This window comes from Centruroides sculpturatus, unplaced genomic scaffold (assembly GCF_000671375.1).
Source record: "Centruroides sculpturatus isolate CEXI.00-Female unplaced genomic scaffold, Cexi_2.0 scaffold73, whole genome shotgun sequence".
Lineage (NCBI taxonomy): Eukaryota > Metazoa > Arthropoda > Arachnida > Scorpiones > Buthidae > Centruroides > Centruroides sculpturatus.
In genome coordinates this window covers 94,610-121,699 of record NW_019384330.1, presented here as the reverse complement: position 1 = coordinate 121,699, position 27,090 = coordinate 94,610, and the positions used below count along the sequence as shown (strand labels likewise).

Genomic DNA, 27,090 nt, shown 5'->3' with positions numbered 1-27,090 from the left:
GAAAAAATTTATAATAAATTAAAATAATATATTGATTTATATAAAATTTTATTTTATATTTCGAAGAAATTTTAAAAGTTTATTTTTCTACACTTTTACTATTTTTTCGTCCATTCAAAATTGAAAAAGGAAAAAAAAAAATAGAANATATTTTTACATAAAATAATTCAAATTTGCAACCTTTTTTTTAAAATCGTTATTTCCTTTTTATACATTATAAATCAAATATTTTATTAAATAGTAAATAAAAAATAAAATATATTGACATTCTTCAGAGCCGACACAATTATTAATAATTTTAATTCCTTTCCCTTTATATATATTTATAAAATAACTCGAATTCGAATGAACGAAACTTCTGAACTTTATTGATATTCGTGTCATTTTATCTCTCTATCTAAAGAAAATATTCGATAATTCTTACTAAATATAAAATTACCAGCAGCAAATCGAAACCCTTTAACTTGCAGCAATTTGATGACGTTATTCCATTTACGTAATCAACTACGTAAAAAATTGATTCAATATGTCTTTGATATATCTTTTATATTTATATATGAATGTATTTTTAATAATTATACATTTATAATTCTGATCTCTGAGTATTTAAATAAAAGCAGAATATCGGTTTGACACGGAAAATACGAATCAGTAAAGAAAAATTTCCATTTTTCAATTTAGTATTTGTTTTTTTTTTCTTTCTTTTCTTTCTTCTTTTTTTTTTCTCTTCTTCTCCCCTTTACTTTAATGTGTGTTACGCTTGGTGAGAGCATATTGCGGGGCTTTTAATGGTAATTAATGGGAAAAATTGATTGATCTATAGATTAACTTTGGCTTCTGTAAAGAAGAAAAATTTGTTTGTTTCTCTGATAATTTATATTTCTATTCATTAATTTTATTTGATTTATTCTTGTCTTTTTAATCAAATCGCGAAAATGTTATGGGATATTTTATGCAATAAATTTCTTAAGCTTTCGTTAATTAAAAATATAGGCCTATATATATTTTTATTTCTTTTCAAAATTTCGTGAAAGATATATAGATTATAGTCACCTTGTCCTCAATTTTCTTTAAATTCTCGCATGATTTTCAAAAATTCCACTATGTATACAGCATGCACGATAATCATCCTGAAGAACGATGAAAGAATTATTCAATAAAGAAAAAAGTTCATTTTAAACCAAGCAGGAAAATTCAATATGTCACGTTTAAAGTATATTTTACATCTGTCGTGGGTTCTTGTCTTGAAAGTTTCTTGAAACGTGACGAGTTTTGAGCTAGATAAAAAAATATATATAAATAAAAATCCAAAGAAAATAAGTATATAAACATTTGGTCTCTAGTTATCTTCCTTTTGCAGTCAAGTTTGAAATTTTGATAATTTTGGGCACGTTGCTGCTATATTCTGGTCTCATATTTATTTATATTTGTATCACAACAGGATTTAAGATAAAATCTTTATACAATATTTTAAAAAATAACAGTTTTTATTTTTTATAATTTAAAGCTTTAACATAGGATTATAGAATTAAAGTATCCATTTATGCCCTAGAAAATTTCATCTTCCTGTAATATACATGACCTTGACCATGCAGGATATGTATACAAATTACATTTATTCATTCATGAATGCTTTAAAAGTGATAATGGTAAGATAATTTGATAAATAAAGTTGTTATTAATAATAATTTTCATCTATATTTGTTTACAAATAAGCAAATTAAGAATTTCTAGATAAACAAGAGGAAATGATTCAATGTATACAAATTATCATGCATATGTATTAAATGTTTAAAATCACTTCTGTTAACAATATCACGAATTTTAATTAACTAAGTTGGAATTCTCTACGTAATTGATAATGTCACGAAGGTACTATTTAACAAATTCTTTCAAACGAGAAGTTGTTACACGTCTGGAAACAGCGAGATAACGTTATTTGATACATAGTTCGTTTCTAATGATGAATATTATCATTATAGTATGGAATGGAGTCAAATCTGTCTTCAGACACTATGCAAAATCTTTTTTTATTGGATGTAAAATCATGGTTTTGTATCAAAACAATGGTTCCTACAGATTTTTCAGTTACAGGAAAGCACGTATTGACCACTATCGCACTCCTTAATTTCGGTCTGATGGAGAGTGTAACTGTGAGTTGCTTGTTCTCTAGAGCCAAGTGTTACTTTTGAATGAGTCACGATCATTCGGAAACAGTCACGATCAGCATGGGACACACGATCATTGCAATAATGTCATTTAGGGACTCTTCTAGAGATGGCTCGCGATTGTCTAGATAAAAATTGTTTTCACACAATCTATACTTCATCTTTTAAAAAAATTATATTCGAACTATCTCCAAGGCATCAAAATTTTGATATTTTCAACACGAACGTCATTGAAGAAAAATATTATTAATTATACTCTGAAGGATTGCAGTGACTTTAAATACTGTTCAATTCAATATTGTACAATATTCAATGTACGAACACCGATTTAATTTTAAAAGTAATTTTAAAAATTCTTTATTTTTTCAAAATTATGTACTGTACTATCCAATACAAAACCGAATTTATGCGTTTCTTCAATTTTAAGTAATGAATAGACCATTTTTTTTAATAAATTGAAAATACATTTTAAATATAGGTTATATATGGAGCCTGCCTGACCCAGTTATTAAAATATATGAATAAACGCAACAAATAAAAACAGATTTTTACTATTCATCAGACAAAACTTTGATATATGTGCTATAGATTTATATAAAGGGAGTAAGCAAATGATATTTCTTATCCCCCTCATACAGAGAGGAGCTAGGACACAGAGAGGTTCCAAAAATTTAATCTTTTATGTGAAAATATATGATACGAGAGAATTGTTTTAGTAGCCTATATTATAATTTTTTACATAAAATAATAAATTTTGAGTTTCTCTGTATATGGATCCAAGGTCAAGTGACCTTGCTCATCTCCTCTATTTGAACTTGACTGTCAGAATGAGGAAATACATTCACAACGAGTAATTTAAATACAGAAGTAATCTTAATGAGATATTTTTAAAAATATAAATATATTTTCTATAAAATTAATTAATTTTTCTAACGGAATTTTTTATTAAAAAATACATTTAAATAAGAATTATAAAAAAGAGGAAATTATAACTTTATTAAATAAAAAAAATTCATAAAAATTTTATTTTTTGAGTGAAATATAAAACAGAAAAGCATATAAAACAGTGTATATGAAGGTATATAAAAGCATATATAATGAACTATATATAGACATAGAATAAGGTATATAAAGGCATATGGAATAAGGCATACAAAGTAAAATATTTAAAGATTAAAGGGTGCATAAAGCATACAGAATAAGGAATATAGCCTAAAGGCATACAGTATATTTAGAGGCGTATCATATAATATTATAAATTTATTAGAAGCATATATGTTAATAAAGAAAATATAATTTATAGATAGAGTTTTATATAAATCTCGTAAAACAGAAACATTATAATAGTTTAATGAATGCTAATTTATTAGTAATGAATAGTTTAAAATTAAATATAATTAATGGGTATTGTATTTATACAGTTTATCATCTAGGAATTTTTGAAACAGCAAATTTTTTACTTTTTTTTATTATCTTTTTTTATTAATCATAAAACATGAGTGTAGTAGTAATATAATATTTATGAAATTCATAAAATTTCAAAAATGCAAAAGGTATAAAAATATACTTGTTAAATATAACAAAAAAAAGTTATAAAAATGATATCTTTTTAATAATAATAATCCATTAATATGTTATTTTTATTGAATGATACGGATGCATTGACTAACTCAGGAAAGATATTGCTATATAGCTTCAATATATCAAGTTTTTATGGCATCATCAAACAGATTTTTTTGTTATAATTCGGTATTTAGCTAGGCAATATAGTTGTATAGAGTGGCCCAATAGTCAATTAATCAACTTAAAGGTTAAATTTATGTCATATTTCGGCAATTTTTATAAAAATTATTCAAAATTAAATCGTTTTCAATACACAAATTAAAAATTTCTTTCATAAATTTCTGATAAGGGTTTGGGAAAAATGTTAACTGATTTTTGAGCCATCCTCTATTTCTTTTTCGTGTAATTAAAATAACTTTGTAAATAAATTCATTTTCTGGTGGTTAAGAAATAAATGTATTACTGAAAAACCATATAAACTACAGTATACGTCCGTTAATCCGTTATCCGCTAATCCAGAATATACGGTTAAGTCTCAATCTATGCAGTCTATTTATATTATTTTATTAATATTTTACATTAATTAAACATTCTTAAATTCAAGATGTTATTATTTATTAAAATTATTTAAGTTTTATTAAAAAAGGTATGTTTTTTTAATAAAAAAAATTCACATTCGAAAAAGTTATAATACACAGAAGTGTAGAAATATTCGGCTGTTTTATTTTACGTCAGGTGCTAAAGAGCTGTTAGACATTAACATGAAATGACTAGTTTCATTACACAGATGCTGAAATGGGCACAAGTTTTCAGGCTAACATTTCGACAAGTGACAAGAAAAATTGGAAATAAATGTCTATTACAGGTCGTATTGGGGCTTCAAGAAATGTCTAGAAACTTCTTGAAATGGCAAATTTCAGCCTGTAACTACAACACACAGTGCATGTGAGAGAAAATACATTCACACTAATTATTTGTAAATGTTGAATTTATATCATAACGTGTTCATTAACGTTTGTTTTAGATTCTTAATCAATCTTAACACAGTGTAGTCATGCACTGTATCTTAAGAGCATGCATAACAAATCGAAAGCATACATCAGCACGCGCTGGTACAAAATATACTGCTATGTATTTAGCGTATCGAATTTTGAAAAAAATATAAACCGCTCGATAATCCGGCACCATTCCGAATGTGCCGGATTAACGAAATTCTGTATAAGACTGCCCAACACAGTTAGAAAACAGGGAGTTTAATTGTTGACATTAAATGGTTAAAGATGTTTCGAATTTTAGTTTGACAAATTTATATGTGATTTTGGTAAGTACATTTTAATTATTTATCTATTTTACAATGATAAGGACATTAGAAAAGTAGTTTTATAAAGGCCTCACTTAAGAATAAATAAGATTACATAAGATAAAACATAAATATTTTCAGAAGAAAATGCCTAATTATTAATAATAATTGATATATTTAATGCTACATTTTAGTGTTTTAATTGTATAATTTGCAATAATTTTTTAAAATAAAATTAAAATTTCCATTTTGTCTTATAAGTCTACAATATTGAAAATACTCAGCTTGTATAAAATAAATTACATTTAGATACAAATTAGTTTTAATTTCAGAAATTAAAAGAATAATTAATTGTTACAAAATACAAATTTAGAATTATTAAGAAATATTCTTAATGCATTTTATTACAATAGTGATCAGACCTGAGAGGGATGAGATAGGGCCTAGAGAAATTATAAATGTTAAGGCTTTAAACGTCTTCAAAAAAACCAAAAAATTATATAATAAAAACAAATTTCTTCCATTTATCAATTTATCATCACGCTTTTTATTTAAAAAACTAAATTTTGGGGCCCTTCTAAGGTACGGGCACGACAAAATGACCTTTCTGACTCATTCTGTCTGGGTCTGACAGTGATATGTGACTGTAAAATTTAAATATTAGTTTTTTGACATAAACTGTAAACTATTTTATCCATAAATAAACGATTTTTCTTCATTTTATTCTATCTAGAAATAAAAAAAAAATTGTTATTTATGAATATATACACTTTGACTTACTATGTTGAACGATATGTGGAACCACTTTCGACCTCTTACTACATACATTCAAAACAAATATTCAATAACAACGATGCATCACTTCCTGTCTTATCACTTGTTATTTACTACTTATATCCGGTAAAAATATATTTTCGAGTCAATATATTATATAATTAATTTGTTATTTATAAATTTCGATAATTAATAAGTGAAATTTCGTGTATTTTATAATTATAAATTAAATTTATAGAGTTATATACGTTCCTTTATCTCTCTTATGTTCTTTATAATTGATGTAATATCCTGAATTTTTGAATCATGTTTGAATCTATATGATTCTATAATAATATACAATTTTTGTTAAGAAATTTAAATTTATGTTTAGAGATTTCTTTTGTAATTCTATTTACATCTCTCGTAGGAAGTAAGATGAGATATCCTCGTCTCTCGAACTCTAACCGTAATACAATATCGCTTTTATGATAGAAGAGCGGTACAAAAGATCAAAGTTATAAGTACAACAAATTTGGAGTTGAATTGGACTCTTAAGATCATTTTAAGGTATCCTCGACAAAAAAAATAACAAATTAGACGGTAAAAAGTAATCAAAAAATTTATTGAATATAGAATGGAAATGTATTAAACAAGCGTAGATAAACATGCATCTCAGGGCCTCACATTTTTGCGTGTGTCATTATTTGGTGGAAGGGAATGGCTTGTTATATGTTATAGTTATGACCACAGCAAGTCGAAGTTCAGAAGAAAACACATTTTATTTGTTTATTTAAAGGCAGTGGCGCGTTATCCTATGGACAGAAAGGGCAATTGCCTGGAGCCACCACCAACAGGCAGTCAAAATCAATCTTTTATAAACTTATGACTGTAGTGAGAATATTTAAATTTAAATTTGGGCTATAACCCTATACTGTAGGCACAGGATGCACTGGCACAGTGCAGAAATGCGTTAAAAAACGAATGCGAATACCAGAAGTTTCTCCCAAAAATTCCGAAGAAAATGTTTGAAATCAACACTGTACAGGGACCATCTAATTCATATTTTCCTGGGCCTCATAAAGCTATGATTGGCCACTGTTTAAGAGAATTAATAGCTAGATCTTTATCTACATTGCCGTTATCTATCACTTCTTCCTCTTTCCTTTATTTGAGAACACGAATATTACAATAGAGTAAGAGTATTATAAAATGCTGGTTTAACTTGTGATGATACTTTTTGTGTAAATTTAAAAACAATTAAAGAAACAAAGACAAAAATTAGATTTATTCATTAATTATTAATCGAAATAGGAGTTAAAACCCTGCTTAGATATAGGGATTAAGTTTTACAGGACCAGTCTTTAGTTACAGTATATAAGTAGGACAAAATAGTGTTAGTTCATTTTAAATAATAATATAAATATTTTGTAAAAGTGTTTGAAAAATTCCAAAATTGTTTCTGTGGAATGTTTTTTCTCGTTTGCGATTCAAAAATGTGAAATTATTCTGTAATTAGGGCTCATTGTTCGACAAAGTTGGCTGTTATCAATGTTATCGTGTTATTTTAGTGAATGTTATCATTAATATTTGTCATTTAATCTATTGTTTAAACTATAAAGATTCAGAATAGCCTCTCGAAATTTCAAGGCTGTTCATTTCTTATAATAAAATCCGAAAATGTTAACGATAAAATGCATTTAATGCATACCATTACACTCAATAACTCCATGGCATTGCAGATTTAATTTACTGAAAAATAAATTATAAAACGTTTTACAAACTATTTTATAATTAATTTCTTAAATTATACACTATAATGTTGTTTAATATGAATATTGTCAGGATTATCACGAGAACAGGACAAATGTCAAGTCATAAATCATACCGAAACGTACACAAATAATATTTACAAATCTAGAAACAAGTTTCTATTATTAAACGTGAATGCCAAAATATAATTTATAAAAATATATATATACAATCGAACCTACCTCTAAACGGGGGGGGCATATTTTTTAGGAACATTTCTCTTTGAAATGCACAAAATAGCCCCAAACAACGACCATTTTTAATGTTTCTGTCAGTGGCTATTGTTCTAAAAATTGTACCAATGTGTTTGTTTCGTTGATTGGATTTAAAAAAACACGAAAAAACATTCACATAACCTGAAAGAGATGAGATGAAGTGCATTAATAAATATGATCCTTACGAAAATATAGGAATAAAATTAATTAATTAAATAAAAATACCTTCCTTATCATTTATCGAAGAAATTTTAATTTTAATTAAGAATTTTTACATAAAAATTTCAATTTTGGGGCCATCCAGATAGGAATTAAATGACTTTGCTGACAATTAAGATTTACTTTTCGATCTGCCAAAGAAAAACTCAATTGAAGTGTAATCTACACCTTCGATTAATATGCTTATTGTTACGTGATTTTGTATTCAACCAATCAACGGATTGAATGCTAATAGTCGATAAAAGACCTTTCTGTTTTTGTATTATCTTAACCAAAAGATTTCATTAGGAGCAGATGTTAAATTGTTTATATATATTTTTCGAAAAATGGAATAGATTGTGTTATTTTCTGAATAATCTTACTTTTAGATTCAAATTTGTTGCCTAATTTATTATATATATTTGTAAAGAAAAACTATTTACAGAATATTTTTAAATTTTTAATATAAATAAAAAATGAGAATGATGATAAACTGGGACGAAATAGACCAGTAATCTAATTTCTATAAGGATGATGAAGGTGACGATAAAACTGAAGATGAAGTTGAAATTGAAATTGAAGATGAATTTAACAATGAATATGAAGATAATTTACAGAATATATAATAATTTTCTCAAATAAAATACTCAATTATTTACTAAAATGCTCTCAGATGGTCCTTCAAAATAATTCTTAAGTTATTTAACATTTTAAAATTAGAGTAATAGAAAAAAAATAATTCATTACGTGAAATTTTTTTTTACAAAATGAAAATTTACAGTTAAATATTTTTTAAACAAATTAGAAATTTACATTAATTCTTTCGTAAAATGCAATTCCTTGAATAGTTCATTCATTTTAGAAATTGCATATTACGAAAGATCTGATGAGAAAATCTGACACGAGAATAAATTATATAGCATAAATGTTGATGTTACGAATGATATATTCTATACTTAAGATTTACGTAAAGATAGGATACATTAATAAGTTGTTACTATTAAAACTGAATATTTGGATAAATTCTCTTACTAAATGTAACTAAAGCTTATACGTAATTAATAATTATTTTAAATTACGTTTTAATAATAAATCTAAATGTGCATTCTTCGTGGTATAAATTATAAAATTAATGAAAACAGATTAAAATTTGGAGCAACACCAGCATATTTTTTAAATTATTTTATTTTAAGTTTTTTTTAGATGAAAAAGATTTATAAGTTATAATTTATTTTATAAATTATAAATATAATCTTAGGAACAATGCTCGAGAGAGATGAGATGAGATTCGTCCTACTTACAAGTGTAGAAACTCATCCCTTTTCAAAGTTCTAGAAATATATTAATAAAAATCGTTAAAATAAATAAAAATAGATTGCTTTTTCTACTCATCAAATAAATCTTTAATTTATATCATGTTTTCTTTATACTTTTTATATGAAAAGTTATACTTTGTGGTCTTCTGCATCCTCTGCACACAGCAAAGACCAGTGTCTTTGCTGTATGATCGTGTAGAAAGTCGTGAATGATTTATATCAATTAAAAATAATTTTTATACCTTATAATATAAATTAAATAATAAAAAATTCATTTCTAAAACGATTCTAATGAGAATATTCATAGACGTGAATTCATGAGAATCTTTATAAGGACATTCAGGATGAATGTTCTTATCAGGGTATTCATAGGAATGGGGATATTCATGAGGATATTCAGTAAAGTATCCTTTTTTTATATGAATTTTCAAGTTAAAATAATGGAAAAACCAGTGTAAAATGCTCTTAATTTTTTAAAAATTTTGGTGAAAGCAAAACAAAATAAAGATTTAAAGGAACAAAATATATAATTTTATATAAATGATAATAATGATGATGTTAAAGATATTATCTCTCTAGTTTACGCATGAATTCAAACAAATTTATTGAAATTCGCAGTCAAAGCCGCATTCATATTTTAAGAGATAGATACAAATGGAAAACTAATTATGATTCGGTTTATATTAATCTATTTAATATTGTTAATATGAATATAATCATATAATAACACATATGGAATAATAAGTTAAGGAATTAAATTATAACAAGATTGGTATATTTATACATGGCTTTTATCTACAAAACTTTCCACACAAATGCATTTATTACTTCATTCCTTACATTGAAATAACGAGTTTTATATGAGATATATTGAATTTTTTATCATTTTCCTTCATAATATTTTAATAGAAACGTAATGAAGAATGATAAAAATCTTTAAAAAAAATAAACTATAAAAATTAATTTAAATTTTATTACTACAACATCAATTAAGTTAATTAAAAAAAAGTATATTTTCTTTACTGTTTAATGTATAAATATATTTTGAAATTTAATTAAATCATATCAAAGTACGTTTGAATTATTTTAAAGCATAGATTATCTTAAAAAAATCTAATGAAGCTTATTAAAATTTTCATTAAATTACAAGTTGACAAGTCACTAAAACAAGATGAGCAATTCATCATCCTACCTTCCATCATTTTCTCTACATATTTATTTTATAATGAAAGCTGACTACTGAATAATTTACGAAATATTATATTTATCATACATTAAAATACTTCTTTGATGTTTACAATTTGAATAAATTTTATGAACTATTAAAAATTATTCTACATTCTTACTCGTTATATTAAAACAACGAATTCTATATATATTATATTTTATATAATTAATAATAAAGTTTATTTCTATATTACACATATTTATTTACTTATTTTTCCCCTCGATGTATCTTAATTGGAGTTATCTCAGATCTCAAATGAGTAGGAAGATTTTGATGAAGATGTTTAATATTTATGTAATTATATTTAAAAATAAAGAACTTATTATTTTTATTTAGTTTTAACAACAGAATAAATAATAATAATCTATATATTTTTTTGAGATTCCTCTTTATAAAACATAAAAAATTATAGGTAATCTATAGACAGATCGAAATTTCCCTTTAACGTTGTAAAAATTGATTATTCATTTTTCCACTTAAACAATTCGTTATCAGAAAAATGTATATTGTATTAATATATGTTTTAATGAAAATTATTACAATTTATTCGATTATTTAGCATTAAATATTCCTATATAAAATATTAAATAAGTATAGAGATGGCTTCTCTTACGTATACGTTACATAGTAATGTAATTTTATTTTCTGTTGGTCTCATATTTTTTCATTTTTTGCAAGATAAACAAAGTTTTGACGAATTTACACCTTTTTCTTATCAGCTATTGTATATACTTTTCTTGATACCAAGCTACAATAAAAGTTTTTGAAATGTCTGCGATACTTTTCGATAAAGTATATCCTTTGGTTAGATTCGTATATTTTATACAACGAATATATAAAATATCCACCATTTTGTGCAACAGAAAGTAATATCGAAAATCCAAAAGAAAATCCGTATGGTCGGTTTTATGTAACAGAGATTTTTCGATTTTCAATGGCTACGGTTGTGTGTCCTTGACACGTTCCTAAAATTTTTTAAAAACAATATATCAAGAAAACGTCAATACTATCGAACATGCTTACAAATCTGTTCACAAGATATAAACAAGTCCAATTTTAAAGTGAAGAAATCGAAGATGAAGAAGTAGATGATTGAGTGGCTTCCCTGCACAACATTCTTAAAGCTATGATGGAAAGCCCAACATTCATTAAATAAATGTTTTTCAATTAAAGAAAATTTAAATATTATAAAAATATTCTACAATAATAATAATAATAATAATAATAATAATTTAAATTATGGCGAATGTATTTTTATTATCAAAATTAAATTAGTAAATTATTAAAGTTTAATAAATTCGTATCAGATATATTTTATTCGAACTTGAAAGTCTGTTTCTTATGAAATTTTGGAAGTAAAAATTGTCTAACTTGTAAGATAACTGCTTAAATTGACTCATTTTTAACTGAAAACTGTCTTAATGTTCTTCGATATTTAACTCTGAGAAAAAAATGACATTGAAACTACACTCTCGTTTCCATCATTACAATATTAGACTGTTAACCCAGTTTTTCTATCGTCTTTATCTCTTATTACCACGCCCAAATTCCATCTTAACCTTGTTCATACACAAACCTGATATCAGGTTGAACCATCTGACGATAATTATGACGTCACAGGCAATTGTCCAGTTTCTAAGTGAGAAAGGAGTACTCAATTACCTCAGGCAAGTGATGACAACAACATTCATAACACTCGGTAGCACCGTTATTAATCACTTCTATAAATTGGATCAAAGTAGATAAAAAAAAACTGAATGTAATACATTTTATAACAAGGTTTAATGTTACTTAGATAGCGTTTAAACGGTTTAAAATATATTTTTTCACGTGTAAAATATAATTCTTTGTACATTCATTCACGTATTACAATACAATTTTTTCATGAATAATAATGTAATTTATAAATAGCGGTATATTTCCGTCACGTATAATAATGGTATTTGTCTTTTATGAATGCTTTCACGGAAGAATGTATAATTTTTTATATTTTTTTTTAAATAAAAATTTAGCAGAGGAAATTATATAATGAAAGATATCTCTAAGCTACGGTTTGAAGATCAAATTCCTAAATACAAAATCGATACAAGTTAAGACAAACAAAAGTTAAAAGAAGAAATTTACTGTAACCACGTAATTATAACTCGATTAAGTTTGCTATTAGAAAATAAATAACATATTTCTACCAGGTATTTACTTAAGGATCTATAATTAAATTTCCTATATAAGTTATATATGTATATATATACAAACACAAACACACGCACAAACTTTAACGATATCACTTAATGCATATAAGTTTCAAGTCATAAAAATAAGAGAAAAATGTAGCTGAAGGGTACAATAAAATTTTTTAAATAATGAATTTGAACAAAGGATATCTCAGCTTAGGAATTTTTGCCTGATACACTTCAATAGAAATAAAAGATTGCCTGCGGCTGATGAAATTGCCTGAACGAAAGCAATGATATCAAGTCATTGAGCTGTTTCGATGCCACTCGATTGGTCTCGTAAAAGAAAAAAAAAATGATGACGATAACATGAAAATATTGTGTAGGGAGGTTGTTTTGAAATGTATCTATGCCACAAACTCATTTAAGGAAAGTAATGTTAAAAACAGTGCATTTTTTTGTATGAAAAACGGCATAAAAAATTAAACTTTTTCACTTTTTTTTAATTAGAAGTATAAAAAGTAAATATAATGATTTATTACCGCGAAATTTGATTTTTTATATTGGAAACGATGATCTGACCCTTTCGCTGTATTGAAATAAAGAGAATAAATTGTGGTGTATTTTGGATTTGATTTTCTCCAAGGAGCTCAGGGGACAACTTTTCAGAGGACTTTCTATGAAAAACTGGCTCCTATTTAGGTGTTAAACGGCCAAGTGTATGCTCCCCAGAGGAAGCATACCCTTGTATTAAACTACAAGGTATTCTATACTATTCTGTACTATTCTGTAGGAAACTAGGTCCTATTTAGGTATTATACAGGTGAAAAAAATTCCACAGGACGTCGAACCCACGACCAGTGTTCAATGGTTCCCTTGCAATTTACCTCAAATGACATCATATTNAGCTTGTTAAATATAACAAAAAAAAGTTATAAAAATGATATCTTTTTAATAATAATAATCCATTAATATGTTATTTTTATTGAATGATACGGATGCATTGACTAACTCAGGAAAGATATTGCTATATAGCTTCAATATATCAAGTTTTTATGGCATCATCAAACAGATTTTTTTGTTATAATTCGGTATTTAGCTAGGCAATATAGTTGTATAGAGTGGCCCAATAGTCAATTAATCAACTTAAAGGTTAAATTTATGTCATATTTCGGCAATTTTTATAAAAATTATTCAAAATTAAATCGTTTTCAATACACAAATTAAAAATTTCTTTCATAAATTTCTGATAAGGGTTTGGGAAAAATGTTAACTGATTTTTGAGCCATCCTCTATTTCTTTTTCGTGTAATTAAAATAACTTTGTAAATAAATTCATTTTCTGGTGGTTAAGAAATAAATGTATTACTGAAAAACCATATAAACTACAGTATACGTCCGTTAATCCGTTATCCGCTAATCCAGAATATACGGTTAAGTCTCAATCTATGCAGTCTATTTATATTATTTTATTAATATTTTACATTAATTAAACATTCTTAAATTCAAGATGTTATTATTTATTAAAATTGGTAAAGTTTTATTAAAAAAGGTATGTTTTTTTTAATTAAAAAATTCACATTTGAAAAAGTTATAATACACAGAAGTGTAGAAATATTCGGCTGTTTTATTTTACGTCAGGTGCTAAAGAGCTGTTAGACATTAACATGAAATGACTAGTTTCATTAGACAGATGCTGAAATGGGCACAAGTTTCAACATCTGCGGAAACCAGGCTAACATTTCGACAAGTGACAAGAAAAATTGGAAATAAATGTCTATTACAGGTCGTACTGGCGCTTCAAGAAATGTCTAGACACTTCTTGAAATGGCAAATTTCAGCCTGTAACTACAACACACAGTGCATGTGCGAGAAAATACATTCACACTAATTATTTGTAAATGTTGAATTTATATCATAACGTGTTCATTAACGTTTGTTTTAGATTCTTAATCAATCTTAACACAGTGTAGTCATGCACTGTATCTTAAGAGCATGCATAACAAATCGAAAGCATACATCAGCACGCGCTGGTACAAAATATACTGCTATGTATTTAGCGTATCGAATTTTGAAAAAAATATAAACCGCTCGATAATCCGGCACCATTCCGAATGTGCCGGATTAACGAAATTCTGTATAAGACTGCCCAACACAGTTAGAAAACAGGGAGTTTAATTGTTGACATTAAATGGTTAAAGATGTTTCGAATTTTAGTTTGACAAATTTATATGTGATTTTGGTAAGTACATTTTAATTATTTATCTATTTTACAATGATAAGGACATTAGAAAAGTAGTTTTATAAAGGCCTCACTTAAGAATAAATAAGATTACATAAGATAAAACATAAATATTTTCAGAAGAAAATGCCTAATTATTAATAATAATTGATATATTTAATGCTACATTTTAGTGTTTTAATTGTATAATTTGCAATAATTTTTTAAAATAAAATTAAAATTTCCATTTTGTCTTATAAGTCTACAATATTGAAAATACTCAGCTTGTATAAAATAAATTACATTTAGATACAAATTAGTTTTAATTTCAGAAATTAAAAGAATAATTAATTGTTACAAAATACAAATTTAGAATTATTAAGAAATATTCTTAATGCATTTTATTACAATAGTGATCAGACCTGAGAGGGATGAGATAGGGCCTAGAGAAATTATAAATGTTAAGGCTTTAAACGTCTTCAAAAAAACCAAAAAATTATATAATAAAAACAAATTTCTTCCATTTATCAATTTATCATCACGCTTTTTATTTAAAAAACTAAATTTTGGGGCCCTTCTAAGGTACGGGCACGACAAAATGACCTTTCTGACTCATTCTGTCTGGGTCTGACAGTGATATGTGACTGTAAAATTTAAATATTAGTTTTTTGACATAAACTGTAAACTATTTTATCCATAAATAAACGATTTTTCTTCATTTTATTCTATCTAGAAATAAAAAAAAAATTGTTATTTATGAATATATACACTTTGACTTACTATGTTGAACGATATGTGGAACCACTTTCGACCTCTTACTACATACATTCAAAACAAATATTCAATAACAACGATGCATCACTTCCTGTCTTATCACTTGTTATTTACTACTTATATCCGGTAAAAATATATTTTCGAGTCAATATATTATATAATTAATTTGTTATTTATAAATTTCGATAATTAATAAGTGAAATTTCGTGTATTTTATAATTATAAATTAAATTTATAGAGTTATATACGTTCCTTTATCTCTCTTATGTTCTTTATAATTGATGTAATATCCTGAATTTTTGAATCATGTTTGAATCTATATGATTCTATAATAATATACAATTTTTGTTAAGAAATTTAAATTTATGTTTAGAGATTTCTTTTGTAATTCTATTTACATCTCTCGTAGGAAGTAAGATGAGATATCCTCGTCTCTCGAACTCTAACCGTAATACAATATCGCTTTTATGATAGAAGAGCGGTACAAAAGATCAAAGTTATAAGTACAACAAATTTGGAGTTGAATTGGACTCTTAAGATCATTTTAAGGTATCCTCGACAAAAAAAATAACAAATTAGACGGTAAAAAGTAATCAAAAAATTTATTGAATATAGAATGGAAATGTATTAAACAAGCGTAGATAAACATGCATCTCAGGGCCTCACATTTTTGCGTGTGTCATTATTTGGTGGAAGGGAATGGCTTGTTATATGTTATAGTTATGACCACAGCAAGTCGAAGTTCAGAAGAAAACACATTTTATTTGTTTATTTAAAGGCAGTGGCGCGTTATCCTATGGACAGAAAGGGCAATTGCCTGGAGCCACCACCAACAGGCAGTCAAAATCAATCTTTTATAAACTTATGACTGTAGTGAGAATATTTAAATTTAAATTTGGGCTATAACCCTATACTGTAGGCACAGGATGCACTGGCACAGTGCAGAAATGCGTTAAAAAACGAATGCGAATACCAGAAGTTTCTCCCAAAAATTCCGAAGAAAATGTTTGAAATCAACACTGTACAGGGACCATCTAATTCATATTTTCCTGGGCCTCATAAAGCTATGATTGGCCACTGTTTAAGAGAATTAATAGCTAGATCTTTATCTACATTGCCGTTATCTATCACTTCTTCCTCTTTCCTTTATTTGAGAACACGAATATTACAATAGAGTAAGAGTATTATAAAATGCTGGTTTAACTTGTGATGATACTTTTTGTGTAAATTTAAAAACAATTAAAGAAACAAAGACAAAAATTAGATTTATTCATTAATTATTAATCGAAATAGGAGTTAAAACCCTGCTTAGATATAGGGATTAAGTTTTACAGGACCAGTCTTTAGTTACAGTATATAAGTAGGACAAAATAGTGTTAGTTCATTTTAAATAATAATATAAATATTTTGTAAAAGTGTTTGAAAAATTCCAAAATTGTTTCTGTGGAATGTTTTTTCTCGTTTGCGATTCAAAAATGTGAAATTATTCTGTAATTAGGGCTCATTGTTCGACAAAGTTGGCTGTTATCAATGTTATCGTGTTATTTTAGTGAATGTTATCATTAATATTTGTCATTTAATCTATTGTTTAAACTATAAAGATTCAGAATAGCCTCTCGAAATTTCAAGGCTGTTCATTTCTTATAATAAAATCCGAAAATGTTAACGATAAAATGCATTTAATGCATACCATTACACTCAATAACTCCATGGCATTGCAGATTTAATTTACTGAAAAATAAATTATAAAACGTTTTACAAACTATTTTATAATTAATTTCTTAAATTATACACTATAATGTTGTTTAATATGAATATTGTCAGGATTATCACGAGAACAGGACAAATGTCAAGTCATAAATCATACCGAAACGTACACAAATAATATTTACAAATCTAGAAACAAGTTTCTATTATTAAACGTGAATGCCAAAATATAATTTATAAAAATATATATATACAATCGAACCTACCTCTAAACGGGGGGGGCATATTTTTTAGGAACATTTCTCTTTGAAATGCACAAAATAGCCCCAAACAACGACCATTTTTAATGTTTCTGTCAGTGGCTATTGTTCTAAAAATTGTACCAATGTGTTTGTTTCGTTGATTGGATTTAAAAAAACACGAAAAAACATTCACATAACCTGAAAGAGATGAGATGAAGTGCATTAATAAATATGATCCTTACGAAAATATAGGAATAAAATTAATTAATTAAATAAAAATACCTTCCTTATCATTTATCGAAGAAATTTTAATTTTAATTAAGAATTTTTACATAAAAATTTCAATTTTGGGGCCATCCAGATAGGAATTAAATGACTTTGCTGACAATTAAGATTTACTTTTCGATCTGCCAAAGAAAAACTCAATTGAAGTGTAATCTACACCTTCGATTAATATGCTTATTGTTACGTGATTTTGTATTCAACCAATCAACGGATTGAATGCTAATAGTCGATAAAAGACCTTTCTGTTTTTGTATTATCTTAACCAAAAGATTTCATTAGGAGCAGATGTTAAATTGTTTATATATATTTTTCGAAAAATGGAATAGATTGTGTTATTTTCTGAATAATCTTACTTTTAGATTCAAATTTGTTGCCTAATTTATTATATATATTTGTAAAGAAAAACTATTTACAGAATATTTTTAAATTTTTAATATAAATAAAAAATGAGAATGATGATAAACTGGGACGAAATAGACCAGTAATCTAATTTCTATAAGGATGATGAAGGTGACGATAAAACTGAAGATGAAGTTGAAATTGAAATTGAAGATGAATTTAACAATGAATATGAAGATAATTTACAGAATATATAATAATTTTCTCAAATAAAATACTCAATTATTTACTAAAATGCTCTCAGATGGTCCTTCAAAATAATTCTTAAGTTATTTAACATTTTAAAATTAGAGTAATAGAAAAAAAATAATTCATTACGTGAAATTTTTTTTTACAAAATGAAAATTTACAGTTAAATATTTTTTAAACAAATTAGAAATTTACATTAATTCTTTCGTAAAATGCAATTCCTTGAATAGTTCATTCATTTTAGAAATTGCATATTACGAAAGATCTGATGAGAAAATCTGACACGAGAATAAATTATATAGCATAAATGTTGATGTTACGAATGATATATTCTATACTTAAGATTTACGTAAAGATAGGATACATTAATAAGTTGTTACTATTAAAACTGAATATTTGGATAAATTCTCTTACTAGATGTAACTAAAGCTTATACGTAATTAATAATTATTTTAAATTACGTTTTAATAATAAATCTAAATGTGCATTCTTCGTGGTATAAATTATAAAATTAATGAAAACAGATTAAAATTTGGAGCAACACCAGCATATTTTTTAAATTATTTTATTTTAAGTTTTTTTTAGATGAAAAAGATTTATAAGTTATAATTTATTTTATAAATTATAAATATAATCTTAGGAACAATGCTCGAGAGAGATGAGATGAGATTCGTCCTACTTACAAGTGTAGAAACTCATCCCTTTTCAAAGTTCTAGAAATATATTAATAAAAATCGTTAAAATAAATAAAAATAGATTGCTTTTTCTACTCATCAAATAAATCTTTAATTTATATCATGTTTTCTTTATACTTTTTATATGAAAAGTTATACTTTGTGGTCTTCTGCATCCTCTGCACACAGCAAAGACCAGTGTCTTTGCTGTATGATCGTGTAGAAAGTCGTGAATGATTTATATCAATTAAAAATAATTTTTATACCTTATAATATAAATTAAATAATAAAAAATTCATTTCTAAAACGATTCTAATGAGAATATTCATAGACGTGAATTCATGAGAATCTTTATAAGGACATTCAGGATGAATGTTCTTATCAGGGTATTCATAGGAATGGGGATATTCATGAGGATATTCAGTAAAGTATCTTTTTTTATATGAATTTTCAAGTTAAAATAATGGAAAAACCAGTGTAAAATGCTCTTAATTTTTTAAAAATTTTGGTGAAAGCAAAACAAAATAAAGATTTAAAGGAACAAAATATATAATTTTATATAAATGATAATAATGATGATGTTAAAGATATTATCTCTCTAGTTTACGCATGAATTCAAACAAATTTATTGAAATTCGCAGTCAAAGCCGCATTCATATTTTAAGAGATAGATACAAATGGAAAACTAATTATGATTCGGTTTATATTAATCTATTTAATATTGTTAATATGAATATAATCATATAATAACACATATGGAATAATAAGTTAAGGAATTAAATTATAACAAGATTGGTATATTTATACATGGCTTTTATCTACAAAACTTTCCACACAAATGCATTTATTACTTCATTCCTTACATTGAAATAACGAGTTTTATATGAGATATATTGAATTTTTTATCATTTTCCTTCATAATATTTTAATAGAAACGTAATGAAGAATGATAAAAATCTTTAAAAAAAATAAACTATAAAAATTAATTTAAATTTTATTACTACAACATCAATTAAGTTAATTAAAAAAAAGTATATTTTCTTTACTGTTTAATGTATAAATATATTTTGAAATTTAATTAAATCATATCAAAGTACGTTTGAATTATTTTAAAGCATAGATTATCTTAAAAAAATCTAATGAAGCTTATTAAAATTTTCATTAAATTACAAGTTGACAAGTCACTAAAACAAGATGAGCAATTCATCATCCTACCTTCCATCATTTTCTCTACATATTTATTTTATAATGAAAGCTGACTACTGAATAATTTACGAAATATTATATTTATCATACATTAAAATACTTCTTTGATGTTTACAATTTGAATAAATTTTATGAACTATTAAAAATTATTCTACATTCTTACTCGTTATATTAAAACAACGAATTCTATATATATTATATTTTATATAATTAATAATAAAGTTTATTTCTATATTACACATATTTATTTACTTATTTTTCCCCTCGATGTATCTTAATTGGAGTTATCTCAGATCTCAAATGAGTAGGAAGATTTTGATGAAGATGTTTAATATTTATGTAATTATATTTAAAAATAAAGAACTTATTATTTTTATTTAGTTTTAACAACAGAATAAATAATAATAATCTATATATTTTTTTGAGATTCCTCTTTATAAAACATAAAAAATTATAGGTAATCTATAGACAGATCGAAATTTCCCTTTAACGTTGTAAAAATTGATTATTCATTTTTCCACTTAAACAATTCGTTATCAGAAAAATGTATATTGTATTAATATATGTTTTAATGAAAATTATTACAATTTATTCGATTATTTAGCATTAAATATTCCTATATAAAATATTAAATAAGTATAGAGATGGCTTCTCTTACGTATACGTTACATAGTAATGTAATTTTATTTTCTGTTGGTCTCATATTTTTTCATTTTTTGCAAGATAAACAAAGTTTTGACGAATTTACACCTTTTTCTTATCAGCTATTGTATATACTTTTCTTGATACCAAGCTACAATAAAAGTTTTTGAAATGTCTGCGATACTTTTCGATAAAGTATATCCTTTGGTTAGATTCGTATATTTTATACAACGAATATATAAAATATCCACCATTTTGTGCAACAGAAAGTAATATCGAAAATCCAAAAGAAAATCCGTATGGTCGGTTTTATGTAACAGAGATTTTTCGATTTTCAATGGCTACGGTTGTGTGTCCTTGACACGTTCCTAAAATTTTTTAAAAACAATATATCAAGAAAACGTCAATACTATCGAACATGCTTACAAATCTGTTCACAAGATATAAACAAGTCCAATTTTAAAGTGAAGAAATCGAAGATGAAGAAGTAGATGATTGAGTGGCTTCCCTGCACAACATTCTTAAAGCTATGATGGAAAGCCCAACATTCATTAAATAAATGTTTTTCAATTAAAGAAAATTTAAATATTATAAAAATATTCTACAATAATAATAATAATAATAATTTAAATTATGGCGAATGTATTTTTATTATCAAAATTAAATTAGTAAATTATTAAAGTTTAATAAATTCGTATCAGATATATTTTATTCGAACTTGAAAGTCTGTTTCTTATGAAATTTTAGAAGTAAAAATTGTCTAACTTGTAAGATAACTGCTTAAATTGACTCATTTTTAACTGAAAACTGTCTTAATGTTCTTCGATATTTAACTCTGAGAAAAAATGACATTGAAACTACACTCTCGTTTCCATCATTACAATATTAGACTGTTAACCCAGTTTTTCTATCGTCTTTATCTCTTATTACCACGCCCAAATTCCATCTTAACCTTGTTCATACACAAACCTGATATCAGGTTGAACCATCTGACGATAATTATGACGTCATAGGCAATTGTCCAGTTTCTAAGTGAGAAAGGAGTACTCAATTACCTCAGGCAAGTGATGACAACAACATTCATAACACTCGGTAGCACCGTTATTAATCACTTCTATAAATTGGATCAAAGTAGATAAAAAAAAACTGAATGTAATACATTTTATAACAAGGTTTAATGTTACTTAGATAGCGTTTAAACGGTTTAAAATATATTTTTTCACGTGTAAAATATAATTCTTTGTACATTCATTCACGTATTACAATACAATTTTTTCATGAATAATAATGTAATTTATAAATAGCGGTATATTTCCGTCACGTATAATAATGGTATTTGTCTTTTATGAATGCTTTCACGGAAGAATGTATAATTTTTTATATTTTTTTTTAAATAAAAATTTAGCAGAGGAAATTATATAATGAAAGATATCTCTAAGCTACGGTTTGAAGATCAAATTCCTAAATACAAAATCGATACAAGTTAAGACAAACAAAAGTTAAAAGAAGAAATTTACTGTAACCACGTAATTATAACTCGATTAAGTTTGCTATTAGAAAATAAATAACATATTTCTACCAGGTATTTACTTAAGGATCTATAATTAAATTTCCTATATAAGTTATATATGTATATATATACAAACACAAACACACGCACAAACTTTAACGATATCACTTAATGCATATAAGTTTCAAGTCATAAAAATAAGAGAAAAATGTAGCTGAAGGGTACAATAAAATTTTTTAAATAATGAATTTGAACAAAGGATATCTCAGCTTAGGAATTTTTGCCTGATACACTTCAATAGAAATAAAAGATTGCCTGCGGCTGATGAAATTGCCTGAACGAAAGCAATGATATCAAGTCATTGAGCTGTTTCGATGCCACTCGATTGGTCTCGTAAAAGAAAAAAAAAATGATGACGATAACATGAAAATATTGTGTAGGGAGGTTGTTTTGAAATGTATCTATGCCACAAACTCATTTAAGGAAAGTAATGTTAAAAACAGTGCATTTTTTTGTATGAAAAACGGCATAAAAAATTAAACTTTTTCACTTTTTTTTAATTAGAAGTATAAAAAGTAAATATAATGATTTATTACGGCGAAATTTGATTTTTTATATTGGAAACGATAAACTGACCCTTTCGCTGTATTGAAATAAAGAGAATAAATTGTGGTGTATTTTGGATTTGATTTTCTCCAAGGAGCTCAGGGGACAACTTTTCAGAGGACTTTCTATGAAAAACTGGCTCCTATTTAGGTGTTAAACGGCCAAGTGTATGCTCCCCAGAGGAAGCATACCCTTGTATTAAACTACAAGGTATTCTATACTATTCTGTACTATTCTGTAGGAAACTAGGTCCTATTTAGGTATTATACAGGTGAAAAAAATTCCACAGGACGTCGAACCCACGACCAGTGTTCAATGGTTCCCTTGCAATTTACCTCAAATGACACCATATTTTGTCATCGAAGCTAGTTTGTTATTAGTATATATATATAAAAACAAAAATTATTTTTAATTTTCATTATATAACCATTATATTTATCTACATCACTACATACAATTCGTAGAAATTAAAGGCCACAGTGCATGCAAAAAAATGTTAAAAAACAAGAAAATTAATAATGAATAATTTCTTAATATAGTAAAAAATTAAATAATTAAAGTCACGTGAATAATTAATAAATAATTTTAATGTTAAATCACCCTAATCCATTTATAAATATTGTCATTTATCGTCCCGCCATCTGGTGTTGAATTTTCTAAATAATTTTATTTCATTTTTNATTTATATCGGATATATTAATATATATAATATAAATAATTTAATTTAATTTTTCGTTAAACTGTAATGTTATATAAGTTATTTATTTACTTATATTGATTGATTGATCGAAGTACCAGTACGTTTAGGCTACAAGCTGCCACAATTTATGCCCATTACATGTGGCCTAACCCGCAATGGGGTCGATCGTCAATGATGAGGAATGGATTAGATTGAATTGATGGGGTAAGGCGAACTCGTGGGTGATCTGTAAAGGGAGTGTGCCTCCAGAGAGAACTTCTATGGGAAACTGACCTATATTTAGATATTAGTCACGTGAAGAAAATCCGGGAAACTCTACGTGACTAGCTTGTTAGCAAACCCGTGACCAGTATTGAAGTTTTGGTCACTGGTAAATGGTGAGAGATGGAAACCGACGACTTACTCCATTAAGGATTAAGGATTGATTAATAATTCTGTACCACATAATACTGGAAGTCAGTCGTGGGTTCGCATCTGACCAACAGACTGGTTTTCTTCATCTGTCTAACACCTAAATAAGGGCCATCTCCCGAGGTAACACCTTAGTAGATCTCCCATCTATTGCGTTGTCGTGTCCATCAAACTAACCGGATTCGAACCTGAACCCATCATTATAGTAAATTGCCTCATAGGCTTCTGACAGATTGTAATTATAGTTTAAAGAATAATTTTAAACAGTTCATACTGAAGATAGATAAAATTAAGGATTTGAATAAATATATTATATTAATGAATTAAGTTATTTTATATTTTAATTCGATTATAACTTGCTGAAATTATTATTTAAAAAAATATTTAAATACAGTAAGACCTGTGTAAACCGGAATCGCACAGTACCTAATATTTTTTTCCTGTTCGGCACGTATCTTTAAACAAGTTTTTTTTTAATTTCCCTTTAGACAGGTTTTTAGCATTAAAAAAATCTCTCCGTTCCGATGAATGTTTTCTCTTTAGGCAGGTTTCAGTTTTAGACAGGTTTTACTATATAATTTTTACTTTTTTAAAAAGAAAATAAATGTATTTTATTTTTTAAATAATATTCCTGACTAAAAATAATATTGATATAATACTGCTTTAAATATAAGCAATCAATCTTAAGAAGAATATAATAAATTAATTTTGTAACAAAAATATATTTTTTATATTCTATTGAATAGTTTGAATTTTTTTAAAATATATTATTAAATTATTTATATATATATTTTTTAAAAAAAATCATTTTTGATTTATTATATTCTTACGTTTTCTTTTTTAAATAAAACGAAAGATTAAATATGGCAATGTCTGTTTGTCTGTATGTCTGACACTTAGATAAACATAGACAAAAAGATTACTTCTATAAAGTTCTGTAAACTGAAATGCCAATATCTGTCAAGAACTCGAAATTATTCGACTAAAGTGATTTATGTGATTGATCTGTTGAAATTTTGTAGAAATTATTAAAAATTTCACATTTCTCATGCTTTNCTAATCGTGTAGCCTTAACTGTTTATTATTAAAATGAAATTATTATGCAATTTTCACTCGAAATTTTTATGAAAATCAAATTTTTTTCAGCAAAATTTCATAATTATTTGAAAACATTTCTTTCATTTAAAGAGCCAACCACATATTTATTAATTTTATGTACTAATTGGTTTCATTGTTCTATTAATTATTCTACAGTTAACCTTTATTCTAGGTCAAATATTACATAACAAATTAAAATTTTGATTGGTACTTAATTGTTTCTAAGTAAATTTTGATTGTAGCTCTGTTAATATCTAAATAAATTATTTAAAATGTTAAAAACTGAATATTTCCTTAGCCTTTTTTATTAAAAAATTTTGTAAATAAGTATGCTTCTACGTGAAATTAAATTGAATTATTTTGTAAATTGCTAAATATAATTGTATTTAATAATTTTTTAAATTAAAGTAAATCAATATCAGTGACCGAAAAGAAATTATAATTACATTTATTCAATATTTTTAATTATATTATTTAATTATTATAAGTTTATCTCACAAAATTAATTGCCTATTCCAATGGTTTACTCTTCACAATATCAATAAATTTAAGTTTTTTATAGTATTGTAAATTTAAGAATTATACTTTTGAATTCTTCGAGTTGCTCTAAAATTCACTAAAACTTTACACATTAATCTAGATCAGAGGTTTCCAACCTGGTGACTAGAGACCCCCCAAGGGGTTTTAATCGATTTATCTAAGGAATCGATAAATTACTAAGGATCATTTAGGGTTCGATGGACAAATTTATTTTTATTATATTTAAAAATAATTGATATGTCTTTAAGTTTAGAAAGGGATTGACAAATTAAATCTAATTTTAGAAAACGGTCGACAAGAGAAAGGATACGTGGAATAAACATTATCAAGTGTAGAAACAGAAATTTATTTGTAAATTATAGTAATAAAATAACTATAAAAACATAAATAAATTGAGGAAAATGGAGGTAATATTTATTTTGAAAAATGTAAAAAAGAAGAAAAAGAAATTAAGATGCAGTTAGAATAGGAAAAAAAAATTGTTATGGTCACGAAAGAAATTGGCATAGAAACAATAGGAGGAGGGAAACAGGAAGAAAAATCTACCATAAAAATTACCAATATCAACAATATCACGAAAACGTAACTATATACCCGAACTAAACAAAGTGGCACGACTGTTTTATCTATAACATAACATAATTTATGATGTTTAAGATGAAAATCTCGCGATTATATTTTTTTTATGTTGTAATCTAATTTAACTGATAAGAATGAATAATTTTCTCATACTACAACGAAAAAACGGTTAGAAAATAAAGGTAATTTTATATAAAAGATGCTAATTTTTATTTATTTTTGTAGACAAAGTTATCACTTTTGTTTTTAGATAATAGTGGATCATAAAGTAAAATGTATTCTCTTAAAATTATTATTATTGAACAGATTAAATTTAAAAAAATAAAATAAAAATGTTCATTATAGATTTAAAATGGCTACCAAAATCAGTTTTCGGGTATTATCAATTGATTGAGGTTATCCTTTACTTTAAATCTTCTTCTTCTTCTTCTTCCTCCTGCTCCTCCTCTTCCTCCTGTTTCTCTTCTTTTTCTTCTTTCAAATCTGTCTTAACGACTTCCTGATCGAAAAGAAATGAATAAAAAGATCTTTTCAGGTATTAAATGAAAAGAGATAAGAGAAAATATAACAAATCTGAAGGGTAC

At 25.7% G+C, this 27,090-nt stretch overlaps 1 protein-coding gene across 9 annotated transcripts in view; it reads right to left on the bottom strand.

Annotated features, from left to right (window-relative positions):
• LOC111629485 overlaps positions 1-26,948 on the bottom strand; it is a 35,195-nt gene extending 8,247 nt beyond the window's left edge. For 4 of the 9 annotated variants that reach the window (XR_002757344.1, XR_002757348.1, XR_002757345.1 and 1 more), the window contains exons 1-3: positions 8,037-8,181; positions 7,779-7,952; positions 1,054-1,277 (exon numbers count right to left, since the gene is read on the bottom strand). The gene's annotated coding sequence lies outside the window, so the exon portion shown is untranslated. Of the gene's footprint in view, positions 1-1,053; positions 1,278-5,811; positions 5,837-7,778; positions 7,953-8,036; positions 8,183-26,866 lie in introns of those variants that run through there. The other 5 variants (XM_023373417.1, XM_023373422.1, XM_023373428.1 and 2 more) reach the window with 5 other exon arrangements.
• Positions 26,949-27,090: the final 142 nt, after the last annotated feature.